Source organism: Callospermophilus lateralis, chromosome 11 (genome assembly GCF_048772815.1).
Source record: "Callospermophilus lateralis isolate mCalLat2 chromosome 11, mCalLat2.hap1, whole genome shotgun sequence".
NCBI lineage: Eukaryota > Metazoa > Chordata > Mammalia > Rodentia > Sciuridae > Callospermophilus > Callospermophilus lateralis.
Genome location: NC_135315.1, coordinates 115,528,428 through 115,550,622, shown reverse-complemented (window position 1 = coordinate 115,550,622; position 22,195 = coordinate 115,528,428). Strand labels below are relative to the sequence as shown.

The following is a 22,195-nucleotide window of genomic DNA, read 5'->3' as shown; positions in this document are numbered from 1 at the left end:
TCAACAGTGACGTTGGCGAGATTTGCTAATATATTATAGGTTGCAAAATAGCAATGGTCTGAGTTGGTGGGATTTTTCTTTCTTCATTTAAAGGCTGGGATGCCTACACAAATAAAAATTTGATTATTCTTTTCTTTTTTTTTTTTTTTGGGGGGGGGTACTGGGGATTAAACTCAGGGGCACTTGGCTAGTGAGCCATATCCCCAGCACTATTTTGTATTTTATTTATATACAGTGTTTCACTGAGTTGCTTAGCAATTCCCTTTTGCTGAGGCTGACTTTGAACTTGCTATCCTCCCTCCTCAGCCTCCCTAGCTACTGGGATTACAAGTGTGTGCCACGGCGCCTGGCTATGATTGATTATTCTTTACACAGATATTTGGTTTGTATAGTTAAGGCAGGAGATAAATATTTGATTCCTTTTCTTCATTTAAACACTTTTCAGAATAGTAAGGTATTCTTCTAGCTTATCAAATGATACCCAAAGGGGCTTGAAATCTTTTTATTGTTTCATTGTTTTTATTTGTTGCCATAAAATTAATTAGTTCTTTCATATATTTAAGTTTTTGTCTTAAATGAATTTTTTAAATTATAAAAACCAGGTTATCTAAGAGAAAAGAATGATCCAGAGGGATTCTAGCCAGGTGTTAGACAATGTGATGATATAGGGCCTGTTACAAACTGGAAATGTATGCTCAATGTAAAGTATTTAGATTCAGGCTGGGGTTGTGGTTCAGTGGTAGAGCGCTTGCCTAGCATGCATGAGGCACAGGGTTAGGGTTAGGGTTCGGGTTAGGTTTAGGGTTATGGTCAGGGTTAGGGTTAGGGTTAGGCGTTTGATCCTTAGCACCATATAAAAACAAAATAATGTGTCCACCTGAAACTAAAGATACATAAATAAATTTTTAAAAAATATTTAGATTCATTATACTTGAAAACACTGCAAGTGAACAAAAAATATGAGACTGCCAGTATCCTTTCTCTTGAAGAAGCTATTGGAAAATATTGAGGAGGTGGATTTCTGACGAGAAGGTTGGTTTAGAATTGCCATGATTCTTTGTGACTGTTTTGTTATAAATTTAAGGTTTTCCATTTCTTCTAATTTGTCTGTTTCAGCTGTTTACTACATTGCCTGATGAGTATCAACCTGGGCCTGATTTTTATGGACTACCATGGGAGCCTGTAGTTTTCACTGTTTTCTTTGGATTGGTATCCTTTGTCATTTTCTTTTGGAGAACTGTTCTTGTTGTGAGTAAATTAACTTACTTATACCTTAGCACATAAGCACAAGGATTATTTTATATAGTCACTGCCCCCCCTTTTTTTCCTTTTCAGTTGCTAAAACACAAATTAGTGGTTTAAGTCAAACTAACCTTATAAAATAATTTAGTGTGGGTGCATTTGGTAGAACTGGTAATTCTTACAGCCGTCCTGACCAGTAGTTTCATATGTATCAGAAGTCTTAAAAGTGGGATAAAAGATGGGATAGGTTAGATAAATATCCTTTTATGTAGCATATATGTCTAGTAATCTATATTAAAGAAATAACTATGCTTTAAAAATTTTGGTAATGTTTTTCAGTGGAACAGTGTATTAGATTGAAGACTTAGCACAACATAATTCATTTAGGGGTTATTGTATGTTCGCTTAATGGAATAGTAGGCAGATTTATCTATTTAAAAGCTTTGAGGTACAGAAAATGCTCACAATTAAATGTGAAGTGGAAAAAAAAGCAGAAACTAAGATTTAAATGTTGATGAACTGTATGTTAATATAAACACATATAAACAGGGGGAAATGCTACAAAGAAATACAGTAAAATGAGAAAAAGGAGATGAGATAATTTTTCCAGTCTTTTATATATATTTTTCCCAGATTTTATGATTTGATCATATGTTCAGAAAATACCTTTTTATTTGGAAGTATAGATTATGTGTTGTCCAAAAATCCATTAAATGTTTTGTTCATTAAGTCTTTTTTTTCTGAGCAGAATTAGTCTATCTCTGTGTAAGTATGTGTGTACATATATGTATAAGCGTATATATATATAACCTTATACATACTTATGTTTGTACTGTAGGTCATTCTGTTTCATAGTTATTTAACATAATTGGAAGAAAATTATTTTAGGTAAATGGACTTTGCATATGAAAAGCCTAACAGTTAAAGAGGCCAAAAGCATTGGATACAAATCTTTTCAAATCTGGGTGTTCTTTTTCTGATTTCTTAATTATATCAGACATATCATTGTTAAGATAAGTTTCCTATCCTCGTACAATTGAGTGTAAAATCTCTTAAAAAGTATTCCCTTCTTAAATAGAAGAATCATTTGCCTGGATTCCTGTGAGGAATTTTCTAATCTCATTGAACTTTTTCTCAGCTAAAAGGAAAAAGGAAATAGAAGGATAAAGAGAAGGGAAAAACATGAAAACACTTTATATTTCTCTCTTGTTTCTTTCATTTCAAGAACCCCAGTACCTGTTTCTCCTTTCACTAGGTTATGTGGGATCTGGTTCCTAGCTGTTGCTCCTCAGTTTCAGCATTTGACTTTGGAGCTTTAGTCTCTTCCTTAGATGACTGCTTTTATGCTACTTTCCATTTTCCTCTGTTGTCATTTTGAGTAAAAGGTTAGCAAGGCTATGACATTAAAGAAATGCCATTTCTTTCTGTGTTGGAGTTTTCTGAATGCAATTTCCTATTACGAAGATTCCATGGATGATCCATGGACACATCTGAGTATCCCATCACCATTTATAACATTTGAAAGGACAAGTATATGTAAAGTTACAAAGAAATTTAGTGATGTTTTTAAAAATTTCTGCTTAGGTTTTATTATCAGGCAGTTTATTGCTGTCTTTAGGAAATGATTGTTTTTGTCCTTTCCAGAATATGTTAATTGTCATTTCTCTTGTTGCTTGTGCATTTTCTTCTAGTAGTCTTCCCTTTCAGATTTCTTGCTATATATTTAGTGGTTTGTAGAAATAAGATGATGTAGCCTCTTAGTTTCTAAATTCAGCCAATAGCCAAATTTAAATTGAAGTTCTAAGATGTTTTCTGGTGAGTGAAAGTGGCATATCTTAGTACAAAGATTATGCCTTTAATATTGTTTCCTCAGATTCCTTTTGAATAGTCATTGTTTCTAGAATTTATCCTGGTTATTTAGAATTCTCAAGCAAATGATTTTGAGTACACGCACACACACACACACACACACATACACACACACATCTTTACTGTGAAATAAGGTACATATTTTAGTGTTTTTATGTCAGAGCCTATTTATGAAATATCACTACCAATTAAATTTAAAATGCTTGTTAACCTTTATTTATTTTTAATCCTATAAATTTATTATTCTGAACAAGAATGTTATTAAATTCTCACTTGGTTATGATTCTGACTGTTGTTTTAGGAATGCTGTTTCTATTGAGCAGATGTTTGACATCAAATTTAATCTTTTTTCTCTCTTCTAGGTAAAAGATAGAGTATATCAAGGTAAATTTTTAGGTTTCTTAAACTTGTATTGTATTGGTGTTTGATGTGTGTTTTATGTATGTTAGAAGTAGATACAGTGACTTTTAATGTCTATTACTTTTTTACCTCCTGAAAATTTTACTATTCTTAGGTTGCTAGCATGGATAACTGAATAGATGATGATGGTTCCAACTCTGAGATAGGAGATAAAGAGGAGGAACAAATTGTGGATAGGGAGATGATAAGTTTTAATTTGGGGCAGATTAACTTTGAATATTGATGTAATGCAGATGTATTACATTTGAAGAGTATTTCTATACTAATGATTTAATCATGCATTAAGTAATTGAGTAGATAATTTAAAGAATGTTAATGTGAATCAGTATGCTTTCATTTCTGTTTTTCTTTGCAAAGAATTAAATGATTACATTTTCTGAAAAGAAAGTGTTTTGAGAAGGGAGGAATATCAAGCTACAACACTTTACTGTATTTCCCATCTGTGAAATAAGCTTAAATTGAAATATCATTTTGGATGGGAGGGGTACCTGGGATTGAACTCTGGGGCACTCTACTGAGCCACATCCCCAACCCCCTATATTTAGAGACCAAGTCTCACTTAGTTGCTTAGTGTCTCGCTCTTGCTGAGGCTGGCTTTGAACTTGGGATCCTTCTGGCTCAGCCTCCTGAGCCACTGGGATTACAGGTGTGCACCACCGCGCCCAGCAAAATATCATTGTTCTTATATTTTTCTTAAATTTTAATAATTTTATACTCTTATTGCTAATAAGCATAGATTGCTTTTTAAAAGCATAATAGTTATGCTAAGAAGTATTTCCTCATAGTACCATATAACATGTCTTTGCTTTTAGTAGATTGAGTAATTGAATTTCATTTAGTGATTATAATAATCTTGTGTATTTTCCCCTTTTAGTCACTGAACAGCAAATTGCCCAAAAGATAATCAATTTCATGAAAGACGATGAAGAACTGATACAGAAATTTTCAAAGTATGAACAGAAGGTATAATTAGTTTTTTGTTTCTTTCTCCCTTGGTTCTAGCTTGAATCATTTCTACCTGTTTTAATTTAAAAATCGTATTTTAAAATTTTTATTTCATTATTTCCTACAAATCATTCATATTCTAAGCAGTCATATGTATTAAGTACTGCTTTCTTCTGGAAAGGGTCACTTGTCTGGAAGTAACTTGTATAGTAGCACTATAATTTGTGTATCTTAATTCTGAATGCTTTATTTACATAGATGAAGGAATCAAAGAAACAGATCCAAGAAACCATGAAACAAAATATGATTCTTTCTGATGAAGCAACTAAATATAAGGTAAAAATTCCTTCTTTTGGGGGAATTACATTCTAAACTCAAAAGTAAATGTAATGAGTGAGTAATCTTGACACCTTTTTTTCCCAGGATAAAATAAAGCTTCTTGAAAAAGCTAAAGAATTTCTGGATGAGAGAGCTAAAAGTCTTCATGTTATGTTAGAATCTGAAAGAGAACAGAATGCTAAGTATCATGACTTGGTAAGAGTTTTGCTGCTAAGTGTTGCTATAATTTGGCTTTTGAAATATTTTGTAAAATTGGTTAAGTTGAACTTAGTCCAGCTGTTAACTAAAGTAAGATTAGGAGTCAAGGAAGTTGAACCCACTTCTGTGCCCATTTTGTGGAACTTTTAAGTACTGATACAATGAATTATTTTTATGGGCCTAGGAAATATTTTTATTCTCAACCTTGGATAATTTTCATACTGCTTCGCTCTGCCCTTGGAAACATGCAGATCAACTAAAAAACTATTGTCCAATTGAACAGTATTTGTTTACTTTTTACTTGAAAGAGTAATGAATTAATCAATTTTCTGTACTTAAAAAAAATTTACTTACATATTTCATTTTCAATTTCTATAAGTTTCTGTAATTACATAAAAGTTGCAAAAGATAGTAGAGAGTGTGTTCTGAAATATCCTACCCCCAAGTAAGCTTGATCACCTAGCTGAGGTAGTATTTATCAGATTTCTCCACTGTAAAAATTCTTTCCAATCCTTTTCATATTATATTCTTTGGAAGTTACCATGCACAGCCCACAGTTAAAGTATGAAGAGTTACGAGCTCAGGATGCAGCTCATGGTAGAGCACTTGCCTAGCATGCATGAGGCCCAGGATTCAATCCCAGGCATTGCAAACAAAGATTGCGGAGTTATGTCCACTTCCTTAAGGAGCGAATATCTTTATAAATTTTTTGGAATTCTTCTGTATGTGAGATTATTCTATTCTCCCTTAAATTTTATCATTTTTTACTTCAGATAAGAAAATTTTAAAATTTATCTTGGGAAATTTTTTTCTCAATCACTAGAAAAAAAATTACTAATTTGAACTGGTTTATTTGAAACAGTAATTAATTAATTTTCTATGCTTTAAAACATTTTATTATTGCATTATGATTTTCTATACTTTGACCTTTTTTTCTGGTTATCTCATAAACAGTAAGGTTGTGGATGCCATGAAATATTTATGACTTCATTTTTCCTCATCTCTTTCAGTTCTTGATTTTTTGCTTAGTCCAAAGCTGGATCCCCTGCATTTACCTGAAATGTAATGGGATGGCTTGACAAATATTTTGTTGTGTTTATCTTTTTTAGTATATATATGTGTGTACACACACACACACATACACACATACACACACACACACACACACACACACACACACACATATATCACTATTTCTACTGAGATCCTAATGCATATTTTGTGTTCTGTTTTCACCTGGCAGATAATGGAAAATAAGAAATCTATAGAGAAGCTTAAAGATGTCATTTCAGTGAATACTTCTGAATTTTCAGAGGTAAAGCTGCCAACTCTTGCTAATGGGATAGTTGGCATAATGGGATATTAATACTACATCTTAGTTTTGTTGCGGACCAAAAATTTGAAGTGTGCTAAAATGTGCAAAAAATGAGAACTATATGATGTCTGGTTTGGGAAAGTATAACTTTGTTTTTTCTTTGGAATTAATTCACTAACTCTAGTGTTTTGCATTAGCTTCAAATTGTCTTTAATGAAGCTAAGCTTCGTGAAGAGAAGGTGAAGTTGGAATGCTGTCAGCTTCAGGAAAAAAATACCATGCTTACGAAGACGAAAGAGCAGGTAAAGAAAATTTGATGTCATGCATAATGTAAACTAGAGAAGGGAATATCATTATCTTGTATCTTTCTTGGATCTGTTTCTGAGGTAAGGAATATTCATGTAGGACCTTTTCTAGATATGCAAAGTTTAAACATGCTCCCTAAATTGAGTGCATATATATGTTCTCCATCTGTTTTGGATTTTTGGATTATTGCTTTTCTTATCAAATGTCAATCAGTTATTAACTTGCATAGCCTCAATGAAACTTTTTAAATGAGAAAATTAAGTATTTTATGATCCTCTTTTGAGTAGTTACTGATTCACTGGCCAAGGGAAGATTACATGATAAGGAATCTAAATTTAGGAGACAGTCATATGTGCCCAGCCATTCCTGCTGGAGGTAAATTATTTGAATTGGCAGCAGTTTTCTTGGGAATGCAATAAACAGGGTCAACTTCCTGAGAGCTCTGATGTTCTTCCTGCAGCTGTGAGAGTTGGGGCCACTCGGCCCTCTTCCTTAACCAAGGTCTCAACCCCCTCGATTGAGGCAGGCCACCGAGGAGTATGGTTCTCTATTTCTTTGTCTAAGTCTTGTAGTCCTGATGTATCCAGTGCAGAAACCCCTCCCTAACCCACAGGAATTCATGTGTTTTGACTTTTCAGTTGCAGCAAGAAGTCAAAGACTGGAGTACATCACATGCTGAACTCAGTGAACAAATCAAATCATTTGAGAAGTCCCAGAAAGATTTACTTGTAGCTCTTAATCACAAAGATAATACTATTAATGTAAGTTTATACTCCAAATACATGTTTCATCTCATGAATTCTCCTGAAATCTTCTGAATTAAAATCGGGAGTCTTCCAACCTTTTGCTTCTTTTCTAGGCTTTGACTAATTATATCACACAGTTGAATCGGTTACAATGTGAATCTGAATCTGAGGATCAAAATAGAGAAGATGAGTCAGATGAATTAACCAACGGAGAGGTAGCAGGTAAGATCAGTCTCAGGGAGGTTGAATCCTTTTTTTGCTTTCCTGTCTTTAATTAAGTATTTATACAGATGCCACTTTTCAGCTGGCTGATTTTCTTCTTAAGCTTCAGGGTTGTAGACACATATCACTGGATCTATAGATATGTCTGTTGCATTGGCAGAGGTGGGTTGCTGGGGTATAATGTAGCAATAGGCATGTGAAGAACACTGACTTTTTCTATCCCATTGAAAACTAGTAAGTACACTGAAGCTATAATAGTCACATCCTATACAATACTTAGAGTATTGAACATTGTACAGTAAGAGAAATTTGTTTCTTAACTTATGCAGATGATAGTTGATTTTGATAATCATCATCTCTATGGCTCTATGGTTTTAAGGTCCACAGTCAGTCTTAAGAGTCCGGAGGTAGTTGGATCCATAAACTAAGGCTGTGAGAACAGAGGCTAGAGACTATCAGAAAGCTAGAGAGAGGGAGTGTAACAGTGTTTACTGATGAGGAAAATATTTCCAGATGTTTTCTCCCAAGTTGGATATTGCTTACATAGCAAGTATTTCAAACCACACCTGGTAGTAGATTCAGGGAGAAAATAGAGGATTGAATCTTTCTAAATAAGACACTTACTTGCCCAGGTGAAGATAGATCTGAGAGAGAAGAAAGCTTTTATCTTACAAGAATAGCATAGATAACATTTTAGTTGTGCAAACTAGAAATTCACCTTTTTTTGTTTTGTTTTTAAGACAGACACAGTACTTTTATTTATTTTTATGCTGAGGATCAAACTCGGTGCCTCACACATACTAGGTGAGCACTCTACCACTGAGCCACAACCCCCGCCTGAAATTCACCTCTCTCTCTTTTTTTTTTTTAAATCTAAGCTTGCAATTCTCTTAAAAGTCATTAGTCTAATCAGTTTAGTTATTTAATTGATTTTTTTTTCTTCTGGTGTTTGAACACAATCATTATTTAGTTTGGGGAAGTTAGGAGAATATAGAGTTAAAAGTAAGGAAAGAAAAAGCTAAAGTCTTTTGTTTTTTAGGTGATCGGAATGAGAAGATCAAAGATCAAATTAAGCAGATGATGGATGTCTCTCGGGTATAGTTCTTTGTAAGAGTCCCATAGTGCCTGTGAATTCTTCCTGTGCCTCACTTTTGAGAATACCTCTCTTTTCTGCAATTTTTAGACACAAACTACAATATCAGTAGTTGAAGAGGATCTAAAACTTTTACAACCTAAGCTAAGAGCCTCCATGTCCACAAAATGTAATCTAGAAGGTGGGTTCTTCTTGAGAAGAAATTGCCATGTTGGAAAGACTTAAAATTTTATTGGAAAGATAAAGAATGGCTTCTTGCTTTCATGCTTCTTACTTTTCTTGGCACTACTCCCTCAAACATGTTCTTAAGTCCTTGTACACATATAGAGATAAGCTGTTTTATCCTTTACAGACCAAATAAAGAAATTAGAAGAAGGTGACTGCAATTCACTACAGTCTTCTAAAGTTGGACTGGAAGAGGAATGCAAAACTCTAAGGCAGAAAGTGGAGATTTTAAATGAACTCTACCAGAAAGATGAGATGGCAATACAAAAGTAAGATTTTCATTGTTTGTTATTGTTATCACTGTGTAAACTAATAGATAATTTTATCTTTTCTTAAGATTATTTACAATTTCTTCTAGTTGTAATAAGTAGAGATTTGTCTTTTTTCCTTTGTGTTTTGTTTCCTGTAAGTTGCATTTTTCTTTCCATCGTCAGTCTTAAGAGTCCTGAGGTAGTTGGAAACATAAACTAAGGCTGTGAGGACATCGTAATCAATTGTCAAATTCATATGAAGGCAGGAAGTGGTAAAATGGTATTAACAGTCACTGATGTGGAAATACCTCTCAAAGTTCTAGACCCTTTCTATGATCCCCCTATTTATTTTAATTACCTTTCATTGTGATCAGTTATGTAATTCTAATGTTTTGAACTTGTATCTCTAACTCTGGACCTTTAAAAATACTGAGTGATTTTGGAATGACATGTTTTAGTAGAATAAAAACTTCAAAAAGGAATAATATTTACTTATTGATGGTACAAGTTTTGTACTTGAATATCTCAGATGTTCACACAAAATTGAACTGTGGCAAGGACCTTAGGAGTTATGATTACAGAAGTACCTTTGTAGTATGTATTTATATATTAATCTTCTCAGTGTGGAGCTAGTTATTTTTGAAAGTTCATTTGAAGTTTTTAATCCACAAAATACTTGAATTCTCTAAAAATAGGTTGTGTCAGATTTTATTTGTTTGCACCTGATTTTACTCTTTGGCATCTATCTATCTATCTATATCTATATCTATCTATCTATATCTATCTATATATATATATATATGTATGTATCTTGTAAAGCAAAGACAGACCTTCTTACAGACCTAACTATTTTTAGGTATTTTGACTTCTGCTGCCTAATTAATGCATTAAATATTGAAACCTTTCCATTAACTTTTCTAAAATTCTGTGATCTCCAAGCGACCTTTTTAGAATCTCAAATTTTTGTTCAGGCCAGTTCTAAATTCTTGGCCTGTTTCAAAGAAACATTTCTCATTTTATCACTTTTTTTTTAAAAGAACACTTGTTTTCTCTGTCCCTACTAGTAATCTGAATGACCTAAATGGCAATTAATTTTCTTTGTAATGCAATTAAATTGTAGCACTATTTTTCTCAACTCCTCCAAAATTCATTCAGTCATCATCTGTGGTTTGTACTCTTTTTACTCATCCTCAGGTACTATGTTAGTTCATGCCTCTGTCATCTTTTCTGTTTCTAACCTAGATCATCTGTCTTCATTCTCCATTTTTTATATTTGTATATAGCTTATTTTAAATTCTTAGTAGTTTTCTCTATAGCCGCTTGAGTGGACTTTCTAAAATATAAGTCTGTCCATGTCAATATGTGCCTGTGGTTTATGAAGAATGTGCTTTCTATTTGATGACCTGTTCTTTTTTTCTTCCTTGTATCTTTCTAATAGTTTAAATATTTTTAATTATTTTCCTCATCCCCTGTATAAGCTCGATGTAATCATAAATTATAATGGAATTATAATTATATAATTATAATTTTATTCATCTTCTCATAATTTAAAGGCCATGGTATATATTCTGGATTTAATAAAAACCTGACATAGATTAATAGGTTTATTATTTTTTTATGGGCTTTAAGTAGCTCCTGAATCAGATAACTGTTGTGGCATTGTATGTTAGTACTTCATATACTGTTAACTTCACAAGACATTCATTCAATTTATACACATATTTAAAGTTTCTGTAGTTCTGCATTCTACACTGTTGGTTTCTTATTTGAAATTACTTTCATTCTATTTGAACATTGACCTTTAATGATAGATTTGATTACTGTATCAAAGGTAGTACAAGGATAAACAGAATAGTATTTTATTCACTAAATATTGCTACCTTTATAATCTGTATTAGGTTATTATGACATGAACTTCATGATTAGAGTTAAAACCAGTTTCCATTTTTAAAGGATCTTTCTTTTGGCTACTGAATTTTGACTGTTACTTAGTTTTAGCAATTTAAAAATATCCAATTAATTACCATCTGTTTTAAATTTTTTCTTTAAGGAGTCCATTATCATTGTTGTTTGGTCTTATCCCTCCCCTAGTTTCTGTAGTCCTTTCTCTGTTTTTTTAACAGTTGTATTGGGAAGTGCCTAGGTGTAGTTTTCCCCACCCCACCCACTTTTCCTTTTGCAGTTATGTTGCTTGGGACCATTAAACACTTCTTGAATTTTCGAGTCTTTTTCTAAATGTTGATTTTACCTCATTCTCTCTTCTGATTATAATAATGCATATTAGAATTTGATTTCTCCTGCCTCCTACATTCTTGGTTTACTTCTTCTGGATATTTTCTTCTGACCTGTGTTAAAAGCGCTAGGATTTATTTTACTTCCCAAATCTGCTGCTAAAATCATTCATTGAGTTTAGGATTTTAAAAAATTCAGGGTTTAAAATATTATTTTAGTTGTAGATGGACACAATATTTTATTTTTTATAGGATTTTTTTAAGAGAGAGAGAAAGAGAATTTTAATATTTATTTTTTAGTTTTTGGCAGACACAACATCTTTGTTTGTATGGGGTGCTGAGGATTGAATCCAGGCTGCACGCATGCCAGGCAAGCACGCTACCGCTTGAGCCACATCCCCAGCCCGACACAATATTTTATTTATTTTATGTGGTGTTGAGGACTGATCCCATTGCCCCACACATGTGGGGCCCGTGCTTCACCACTGAGCCACAACCCCAGTCCTATTTCAGTACTACAGCTCAAACCCAGGACCTTGAGCCATGTGCTCTACTATTGAGCTACCTCCCCAGACTCCTTGCTCTTTCTCATAAGGGACTAGGGTCTTACTGCTTTCCAAGCTATCTTTAATCTCATAATTCTGCCTCTGCCTCCTGAGTATCTTCGACTGTAGGTAGGTCACCACACCCAACTATTTCTTGGTTTTATAGTTTCTAATCCTTTGACAAAATTCATAATCTTTTTTTTCCTCTTTTGTGGTGCTGGGGTTTGAACCCAGAGCCTTGTGCATGCAAGGCAGCACTCTACCAACTAAACTATATTCCCAGCCCTGAAATTCATAATCTTGACTTTACTTTTTGACTATATAAAGCACAGTGATTTTAAAACATGTGTGGATAACCCCATTAGCTGGTTTCCTTTTCTGTGGGATTTTTTCTCACAGAATTTTGTCTTATGGAGTGCCTGGTCAGTTTTGATTGGCCAACATTGTTGTGATAATTATAGATGAGACGAAGTTATCTTCTTATAGAAAAGTGTTGAGGTTACTTTAGTAAGATTGCCACTTTAAACTTAGCAATTAAGATAATTCAAAAATGACTTGTCTTTTCAATGTTTCAGTATTGTTCCTTTTGGATTTTTTGCCTGTTCATCACTTAAGTGTGCAGTACTTTCTAATCTAAACTCAAAGGCTAGGGTTTTTATTAAGGGTCCCTTTATTGGTAGCCTCTTTTTTCCTCTAAGCCCAGGAATTTAATGAAGGCTTGGTTCAGACTCATATCTTTGTGTTATCTTCAATAGGAGAAAAGTACCTTAAAGTGCCAGCCTTACTTGTAATTCTGAGATTCCTTTTTTTAATGGATCTTGGCCACATACATATATCTTCACTGACTTTTTAGCTTGGATCCCTTCAAACACAATTTTATATTCTTATAAAGATGTTTGGATTGTTCTTAGTGCTCTCAGACTAACTCTTTGATAATTGGAAACAAAATTCTCTCTTTTCTTCAAGATTAAGTTTTCTCCATATTCCTTCTTAAGCCAGTGGGGAAAATTATTATATTCATTTAGGCATCATTTATACCTGAAACAGTGAGCTCTTTTATTCTTTAGCATCTTACAAGGTAACTAGTATATTATAGCCACTCATAAAATACTTGCTGAAGAATTAAATGAGAAGCTATATAAGAATATATAATCCCCTTTTTCTGTTTCGTATCAGTAATCCTTTTTTACTGTAGTTCTTCTGATTTATGGAAAATTAAGTTTCAAGTTAATTATCTTTTGAATTGGAACTATGGCTAAAGTAGTACAAGGATAGCAGAAAATAGTATTTTTTAAATCATTAAATGTGGCTACCTTTGTGTCAGTAGATGAACATCTTGAGTTTCATGATCAGAGTTAAAACTTGTCAGTAGATAATACTCTGATAGTGGGTAAGTTTGGCTTCTTTTTCTGGTTGATAGACATTATCAAAACTCAGATTTGTCTTTTTGCTTAATTTACAATTCTTTTGAAATAGATATCTAAAGTGTGAAAAATGTTCTGTGGTTAATTGCATAGCTAAAAGACATATTCTAGAAGATTTTTTCTTTGACTGACTATATCTTTATTATGGTACCAGTCTTGGATTGAGAAAAGAGTTCCTCCATGACAAAGATATACTTAGTGTCCTACCCATGGCAGAAACGAGAAAAGAATTATCCCCTGCTTTATCCTAATATGTTTAATTATGTTAGGTTGATCAGTCCTGATCTTCCACATTGAAGTAAAGTGAGTTTTTATCATCTTACACACAGGAGACTTGCCCTTGGGGCACATGTTGTTTTCACATTTATTTTATTTACTGGTAAGTAGAGAATTAAGAGGAGAAGTTAGAAAATGTATGTGATTTGCCAGAGTTTGATTTATGAAATTGCAGGTTTGAATTCCCATTTTATGTGCCTAAGCATTTTATAGAATTGTGGGAAGTGATATTAACAAAGGGAAACTTTTGATTTGATAACTGGCTTTATTTTAGGAAACTGAGTCAAGAAGAATGTGAGAGACTAGAAAAAGAGCAGCAGCTGTCAGCTGCAGATGAAAAGGTGGTTTCCGCTGTACAGGAAGTTAAAAATTACAAGTGAGTTCAGTTTCTAAAGGAGGGTGTCAATGTCTAATGAATTAGTGTTAGCTTTCTTTTTAATCTTTTTTTTTTTTTTACATTATGGAGATAGAAGAAAATAGCATGGAAGTATAAATAACGAGAGGATATGAACACATTCAATTCACACAGGAGAAAAAATAAATTTCAACTTAACAAATGAAAAATGTTAACAAAAATTTACTTGTACCCAATGGGCAAGACCATAGGGAACTTGGTCAATGCAAACAGTTCTGGGGGTTTTGTATGTTGTAGTAATTCTTTAAGAAATCAGTTTGCTGTGTGTTATATCAAGACCCACAAAAGTGTGGCATTTGATAGACCTTGGAAATCTTCTATGGATATAATTTGAAAAAAAGAAAAAAAGTTTTAAGGAGGAAGATAATTCTAGCAGAATTACTTGAGAACACACTGATGAACAGTTAAGTTATAATTATAAATTATAATTTATCAATTCAGAGTCTCTAGCAATTAAATGATAAAGAAGTTATTAGTATTAGGTTTTTATTTTATTTATTTATTTATTTATTTATTTATTTATTTATTTTTGGTGCTTTACTACTAAGCTACACCCTTAGACCTTTTTTTTTTACTTTGAGACAGGTTCTCAGTTGCATAGGTTCCCACTTAATTGCTGAGACTGACCGCGAACTTGTGATCCTCCTGCCTCAGCTTCCCAATCATTGGGATTACTGGCATGTGGCATTGCACCTGGCCTGTAGTATTAGTTTTGATCACACTGGATTCATATAACTATTGAAATGTTTTTCTTATGTATGATAAGTCTTTAAAAGTATAGCTGATGGAATAAAGGGAAAATGGTCAGAATGTTTCAAATTTTATTCAATTGTTGTAATTCTTAGGCGGAGAATTGAAGAGTTGGAAGAAGAATTACAGAAAACTGAGCGCTCATTTAAAAACCAGGTAGTAATTAATACTGTCCTGTAGTTGCAGAATTCTTTGATATCTAATACAGACAATTATAGGCTATTATAATGAGTCCCTAAAAACATTTTTTTAATGTGTTGTCTTTTTCAGATTGCTACGCATGAGAAGAAAGCTCATGATAATTGGGTAAGATTTTTTCCCCCTTTTCTTTATTTTTTGCATAGCCTACCGCAACTGAATTTGAATATTTTCTCTTTAATAGCTCAAAGCTCGTTCTGCAGAAAGAGCTATAGCTGAAGAGAAAAGGGAAGCTGCTAATTTGAGACAGAAGTATGTGATTTTTGTGTCTTACTGTATGTTTTATAGTATTTTAAGGTTATGCTAGATATTATCTATGATTGCTGTTTCATAATTCAGCCCATTCTTTCTCAATATTCAAGACTACTGGAAATGACCCAAAAGATGGCAATGCGGCAAGATGAACCTGTGATTGTAAAACTAATGCCGGGGAGACCAAATTTACAAAATCCTCCTCGGAGAGGTAGGGGGCCCTTTGTAAAAGGAGCTATTTTATTTCTTGGTGCAGAATGTATGTAAATTACTTTTTATTTCTGTGCGTAAAGGTTATGAAATAATCTGAATGATTTGCTAAAGCGGGAGGTGTCGGGGTTGGTGTCAGGGAGAAGGCTGCCTTAAAGTAGTAACACGGCATTGTTGTCTTTAGGTCCACTGAGCCATAATGGCTCTTTTGGTCCATCCCCCGTGAGTGGTGGAGAATGTTCCCCTCCACTGACAGCAGAGCCAGCTGGGAGACCTCCTTCTGCTACTCTTAATCAAAGAGATATGCCTAGAAATGGATTTGGTGAGCATTCACATGTTGATTTATAGTAAACTGCTTCAAGGTTTTGTTTTATTTTCCCTTTTGAATATTCTAATGAAAACATAGAATTTGGGCCTGTACAATATATAGAAGATAATTTCTTACTTTATCTTAGTGAATGATTTCTGTAAAATCTGTTCTAGAATAGAAAACATTTTTTTTTTCTGGAGGTCCCTGTATTGTTTTTTTCTTTTAAATTTTACACTGTGAAGTGTAAACCTTTATCTTTAAATTAAATCTCTATGGTGTTCCTTTCCCAAATATTATAAAAGTAGCCTTAAACTTTATGTAGCATACATATTTCCAATATGAAATACTGAGTCTTATTTCCAATTCTAAATAGGACTGTAGTCTTGGTAAGATTGGAAGTCAGGTTATACAGACTAAAGAAAAGCCAACCTACACATACTTCAAGTCTATAGCTAAAAGTTTAGGACCAGTACGTATTAATTTGCTGTTCTATCAACCCAAGGCAGTTCTTTATTTTACTTAAGTCTCTTCATAAATTGTGATTTACGTGTTGGGCAACCCGTTTTTTAAAAAAAATATTTTTAATTGTAGATGGTGTGGTGCTGAGAATCAAACCCAGTGCCTCACACATGCTAGGCAAACACTCTACAACTGAGCTACGACCCCAACCCCTGGGCAATCCATTTTTAATGTTGCTTTCTAGTTATTGTTGAACCCTGACCTGTCCACCAGTGCTTTATTTCTTCTGAAAAATACATACAAGGGCTCTGATCTTTCTTTCCCAAGGGTCAATGGATGGACCTTTACCTCGTACTCAATGGTCTTCTGAGGCATCTGGGAAACCTGTTGCCTCTGGTAAAGAGACCAAGTAATTTCAAAGAATCTGTAATTGTGGATGCAGGATTTTTATTCTTTTCATGTTAGAATAAGTCTGAATCCATTCTTTGATCTCTAACAGACCCAGGATGTGTTCCAGCTCACATGAACAGCAGCTCCAAAAGTTCTTTTCCAGCTAAGGTGACGGATGAGGGCAAGGTAAGTTCTGTAGTTACTGTGAATCACGTGGTCGTGCAGGAACATGTAGCTTTCCTACAGTACTTGCTCTTTGCTTTATCCTTCTTTGTGTTCTATTTGTACTATCCCATTTGGTTTTCAAAAAGCAAACTGTTCCCCAAGAACCTGAGACCCCCTCAGTTTCTACCATTACTTCTTTGACTGAGCATCCAGTTGGAGTAAGTACTTAGAGGTTGAGAACTGAATTGGGTTTTATTCTGTGCATTTCTGGGAAGGATATTCAGAGCATGACACTGATCTTGTTTGCTTTAAACTGCATGCAATATTGAGCTTACTTTTCTCCTTAACTTGGAAATATGGTTTAAGTGTGTACAACTATAATGAACTACAGAATGTGAAAAGTTATCACTCTAACTTTATATGGTGTTTTGTGTTGAATGTTCTAAGGCAGAGTAAATTCATTATAAATTATATAATTCATCATTTTTATTTTTGATTGGAAGAATGCTATTTAAGAATTCCTCCATTTGAGCAAACCCTATTTTGAGTGATTTGAATTAGATTGGTATCAGATTTTCTGAAAGTGAAATACTGTTTCTGTGCAACAGTGATAATCTGAAATGACCTCTTGAGCCAGTCCCAAGCAATGGTCTCATTTGTTCACATAAGTGTATTCTCTTGTAACTGTGTTGTTATTATATCTGGTAGGTCTTCTGCAGCTCTATAATAAAATAAATTTTTAATTGTTTAGTTTCAAACCCACTACTCATAGGAAATGATAAATAAATATCTCAAATGGTGTACAGTAAATGAAAGTAAATATTAAAGCCTTGTCTTCCTAATTTGTGTATATAGCATTGTGTTGGAAAATACTTCTCAAGTTCCAGTGTATACATATTCCAGGAATATACATCTCTGGAGCAATCTAAGGGCAGCTTAGATAAGACCCCCAAACCCCTTTGTAGTAGAATATTTAAAAGAGAGCAAAGACCCATTGTTAGAGAGGAGTAGAGGTGGGAAAAGCATGGCTTGGAGGCAAACCTGGGATTGAGACCCTTTAATATGCAGTGTGGCCTTCAACAATTATGATAATCCATTTGCTTTTGTTCCTTCTTATTTAAAACAAGACAGTCTACTTAAAGATCTCAGAGGTTGAATAATATATGAAAGACTTACTGAAGATACTCTGAATAGTAGCTATTATTACATGGGTAGAAAATAGATTTTTCATTTTATTCTGTTCATTCTTAATATGGAAGTAATGAGCTATTGTGATGAAAGGGAAGTGATGGGGAGGGGGGGACTCCCTTTGAAATAGGTTGTAGTGAATACAGCATGACATACTGGTCAGAAATCACCTCTGTTAATAACCTCTGCCAGTCCTCTTGCCTTTCCCTTTCCTGTGCAGATACAATCAGTAACAAACTGCTCCCTCTTGTGGAATCCTTCTAACTTCTGTAAGCTGTCAGTGGGAATACACAGGAGGGGTGGGTAGAGTTTTGCTGCACTGATGGTGTTCTGTGGACAGGTGCCTGTTTTGGGTTTTAGCTTTTATCGCTGTTGGTACTTTGTCTTAATACATAGGAATTTTAACACTTTTAACTGCTTTCAAATCTTAAATTGCAGGTTAATATGGCTATGAAAGGGCCCCCTCCTTTCTCAGGGGTACCCTTCATGGGCCCCCCTATGGGACCCCCGATGGGACGGCCTCTACCACCTCCCTTTTGGTATGGACCGCCATTTCAGCTCGGTGGGCCTTTTGGGCCTCGGCCAATTCCGCCACCATTTGGTATGATGATCTGAACAGTAGTGATTGACTTATAAATCACATTCATCTTTCATTTCTATTGCTTGCTAAAACAGTTGGTTGCTATCTCAGGTCTTAACAATGAAAGGATACAGCTGAGTACATTTTAACTTTTCCTCCAGTTTTCTGGGACATATGGGACACTACATAATCTTATACTGAGATAGGCAATAGCTATCTCATAGACAAGGATAAGGGGCTATATTGAGAAAAGCCAGAAATATTACTTCTGCAGATGTTTGTTGAAAATATGTTGATATGCACTGCAATAGATGGAAAGGTGGATGAGACACATGACATAACTTAAAATTTTGTCACAGATATGAAAATCCTATAGCATAAAGTTTGTAATCACCCATAATGGAAGCATAAGCAGTAGGTTATAGAATATAGAAAAGGAAAAGTCAAACCCTCCTTACCTTGAGAAAAGTCAGAGGGAAGTGTTAAAGAGGAGGATTTAACAGTGACATAATAAATGTTGCTGATTTAATTAGGTGGCTGTGGAAGGCCTTTTCCAGGAGGGCATGCACCTTGATTCTGATGGCATGTGTAAAGTCCATGCTGAAATGCTTCATGAATTTTTAATGGATACAGTAATAAATAGTGGGATTTCCTTTTATCAAAATTTCTTTGATGTAGTAAAGTTCTTATTTCATAATCTATCATCTTGTCATGGTAATATAGTACTTCCAAATATAAATGGAGCTCTTGTGAGATAGAAATAATTCTGCAATTATATAGTAGGGAAAGAAAAAAGATAAGCCTGGAGCTAGGTATAGCCATGGTTAAATCCTTAATATGTTGCTTCATGGCTGGTTGGCCAGGCTATAACCTAAACTTGTTCCATTTCAGTTTGCCTCATCTGGCAAGTCAGGATGTTCACCAGTTGATTTTCTAGGCTTGGGAGAAATTAAAGACTATATTAACATACTTGAAATCACCCAAGTTCAGAAATTTCTGGGTATTTACATAACTTCCTTTTTATTTTCCAGGTCCTGGTATGCGTCCACCAATAGGCTTCAGAGAATATGCACCAGGTGTTCTACCTGGACAATGGGATTTGCCTTTTGACTCTCGTGATTTTTTTCCAGGACCTGCACCATTTAGACCTTTAGGCTCATTTGGCCCAAGAGAATACTTCATTCCTGGTGCCCCATTACCACCTCCAACTCATGGTCCCCAAGACTATGGGCCACCACCTGCTGCAAAAGAATTAATGTCTTCAGGCTTTAAAGATGAACCTCCACCTACACCCGGTTCTCAGAGTAGTGAGGGCTGTTCACAGGCCTTAAAACAGGGCCCATAAAATTAACCTCTGACACTTAGTCAGAAAGTGGACTATGAACTATTCATTGTGTTGAAGGATTATTGGCTTCAAAATATAAAAGTTTATTTTAAATGGTGTATGTTTTTAGAATGAAGCTGCCTTGGCACAGTATACATTTGGAGCCAAAATATTTTCCCCCTAAATATCCCCCACTTAAACTAGAGTATCCTTCCAACTTTAAAATGTTCAATAAGGAATACCTTTGTTTTAGTTAATGTAGCATATACAATTGCTAAATGATTTAGAATGTCATAATTATGGACATTTCCTGTGGAAATGCTTTAAGAACATGTTATTTCCATTATCCTATTTTTAGTGTATTCCAGTTGATAACAGAGAAATGGTGTTTTATAAGCTTGATTTTTCTCTTTAAATATCTGGTCGCAGAGACTGTTATGCTAAAAATGTTTACTCAAAGATCATAAACTTCATTTTCCTTCTTGCTGAAGTTCTTTGTTTCAATAGTTCATAAAAAATTGTTTATTAATATTTCCCAAGTGTCTGTTGATTCATTGGATCGTCATGAGACTTTGTGCCATTGGGGAAGCATGTAAACTCACTCTCAGAACTGAAGATGGTGACTTGACAGCATATTTCCTGTTGCTCACTGTTAAGGAGGCTGGACCTTGGTCAACTGTGGACTTATACTTGTGAGAAGTCTTGTGGCTCTATTTTTGTAGCACATTCATGTACTTTTTTCTAACCACTGTCCATGTGAGAATGGTTTTCTGAGAATGAGTTTACATTAGTAGCAAGAGTTGTTTGACCTGAAGTTCTACTGCTTTTGCCATTATTGCATTATAACAGTAAAATATAGGGTGGTATGTAATGTCTATAAAAAATAAGGAAATTTCTTTTAAAAAATGTACACACACACTCTTCTCTTTCCCATACCTTGCCACTGATTTTCAAGAAATATGATAAAAAAATTAGAAAAGTATAATCCTCTGAGAAAGAATGAATGAAACTCTAAGGCTTATAATGTCTTTAATCAGCAACTATGGGCTGAATTAAATTCTTTTTTTTTTTTACAGATACTCAAATATATTTTATTTAAAAATCAATTAAAGCAAGTCCTGAATCGGTAACTACTGTCTTTAAAACAATGTTTCTAAGAACTAGCTCTCCAGAGCTGTAATTTTAATTACAGCAATTTTAACAGTACATTTTAAGAGGTTTAAGATTTAAATAAAATTATAAAAGCCTGGTACTTTTGTTTACTGCTAGACCATATTCTTCCATTCTTTAAAGTTCTAGAAAGTAATAGGATTGTTGAAACCTAGAACATATCATTGTTCTTTTTATGTCCCCTAAGTATTCTCAAAATAGGGGCAAAAGCTTCAGTGTGAAACAAAATCTCTGTGAAACAAAATCTCTAAACTACTGAAGATAACTCAAATCAAAAAGAATTTGAGTCCGTTAGAAGAATTCAATCTACATAGCCTCCATTTGATATCAGAAGCAGCAGCTGTGTGTAAGAGGAAAACCATATAATAGCTTATGCCATTTTTAACCATGTAAAATAAAATTTAAGTCACAAACACCAATTTTGAATGTATCTTTCAACCTCTACAGGACACAAGGCAATGCTGAAGTTACTATAACTTCTAATTTTAAAATAGATTTTAAATAAAGGTGATGTCAGCTAGGAAGATAGATTTTCAAGGAAAGGCAGATTTATTTTTTTATTCAAAGCAACAGTAGTTTTCCCTCTAAGCCTTTTTTGTATTTATTCTATTAGTAAGCTATAACGTGTTCTACGTAGTTTATCTGAGCAGTTCTGAACCCACCCATAGGTGACTCTCCTTACATCCATCTGATTGTACCACTTCTGTAGCAAAGCCCAAGGTAGCTGCCCATAAACCGGTTGTGAGAGAATACTGTCCCTTGATTCAATTATACTTTTGTATCTCAAAAGTTTTAGAAGTCCTCTCCAGCAAATTGTGTTTGAGTATAGTTACTAAAATCATTTCATTTGTGAAGCAGTAGTGTTTCAACCTGAAAGTATTACTGCTATAGTTGTAATTACTGTCCAGTGACTCATCCCCTCCCACACTAGAAAGTAAATTTAAACAACTAATTTGTGAGATACAGATTGTTTTGTGTTAATTGCTTCAAGATAAAACCACCTTTTTTGGCAGGGGAGGTTTGGTCATTCAGGTCTGAATTAAAGCTAAGCTGATGACAATGTTCAATTTAAGTTTGTTTAATGCTGATGAAAGACATTCATACAAAGCATCCTCTTTTTTTTCATATAACCCCATT

The 22,195-nt window shown here is 34.0% G+C and overlaps 1 pseudogene; it reads left to right on the top strand.

Moving 5' to 3' along the window:
* LOC143410774 (transport and Golgi organization protein 1 homolog) overlaps positions 1 to 19,909 on the top strand; it is a 39,667-nt pseudogene extending 19,758 nt beyond the window's left edge.
* Positions 19,910 to 22,195: the final 2,286 nt, after the last annotated feature.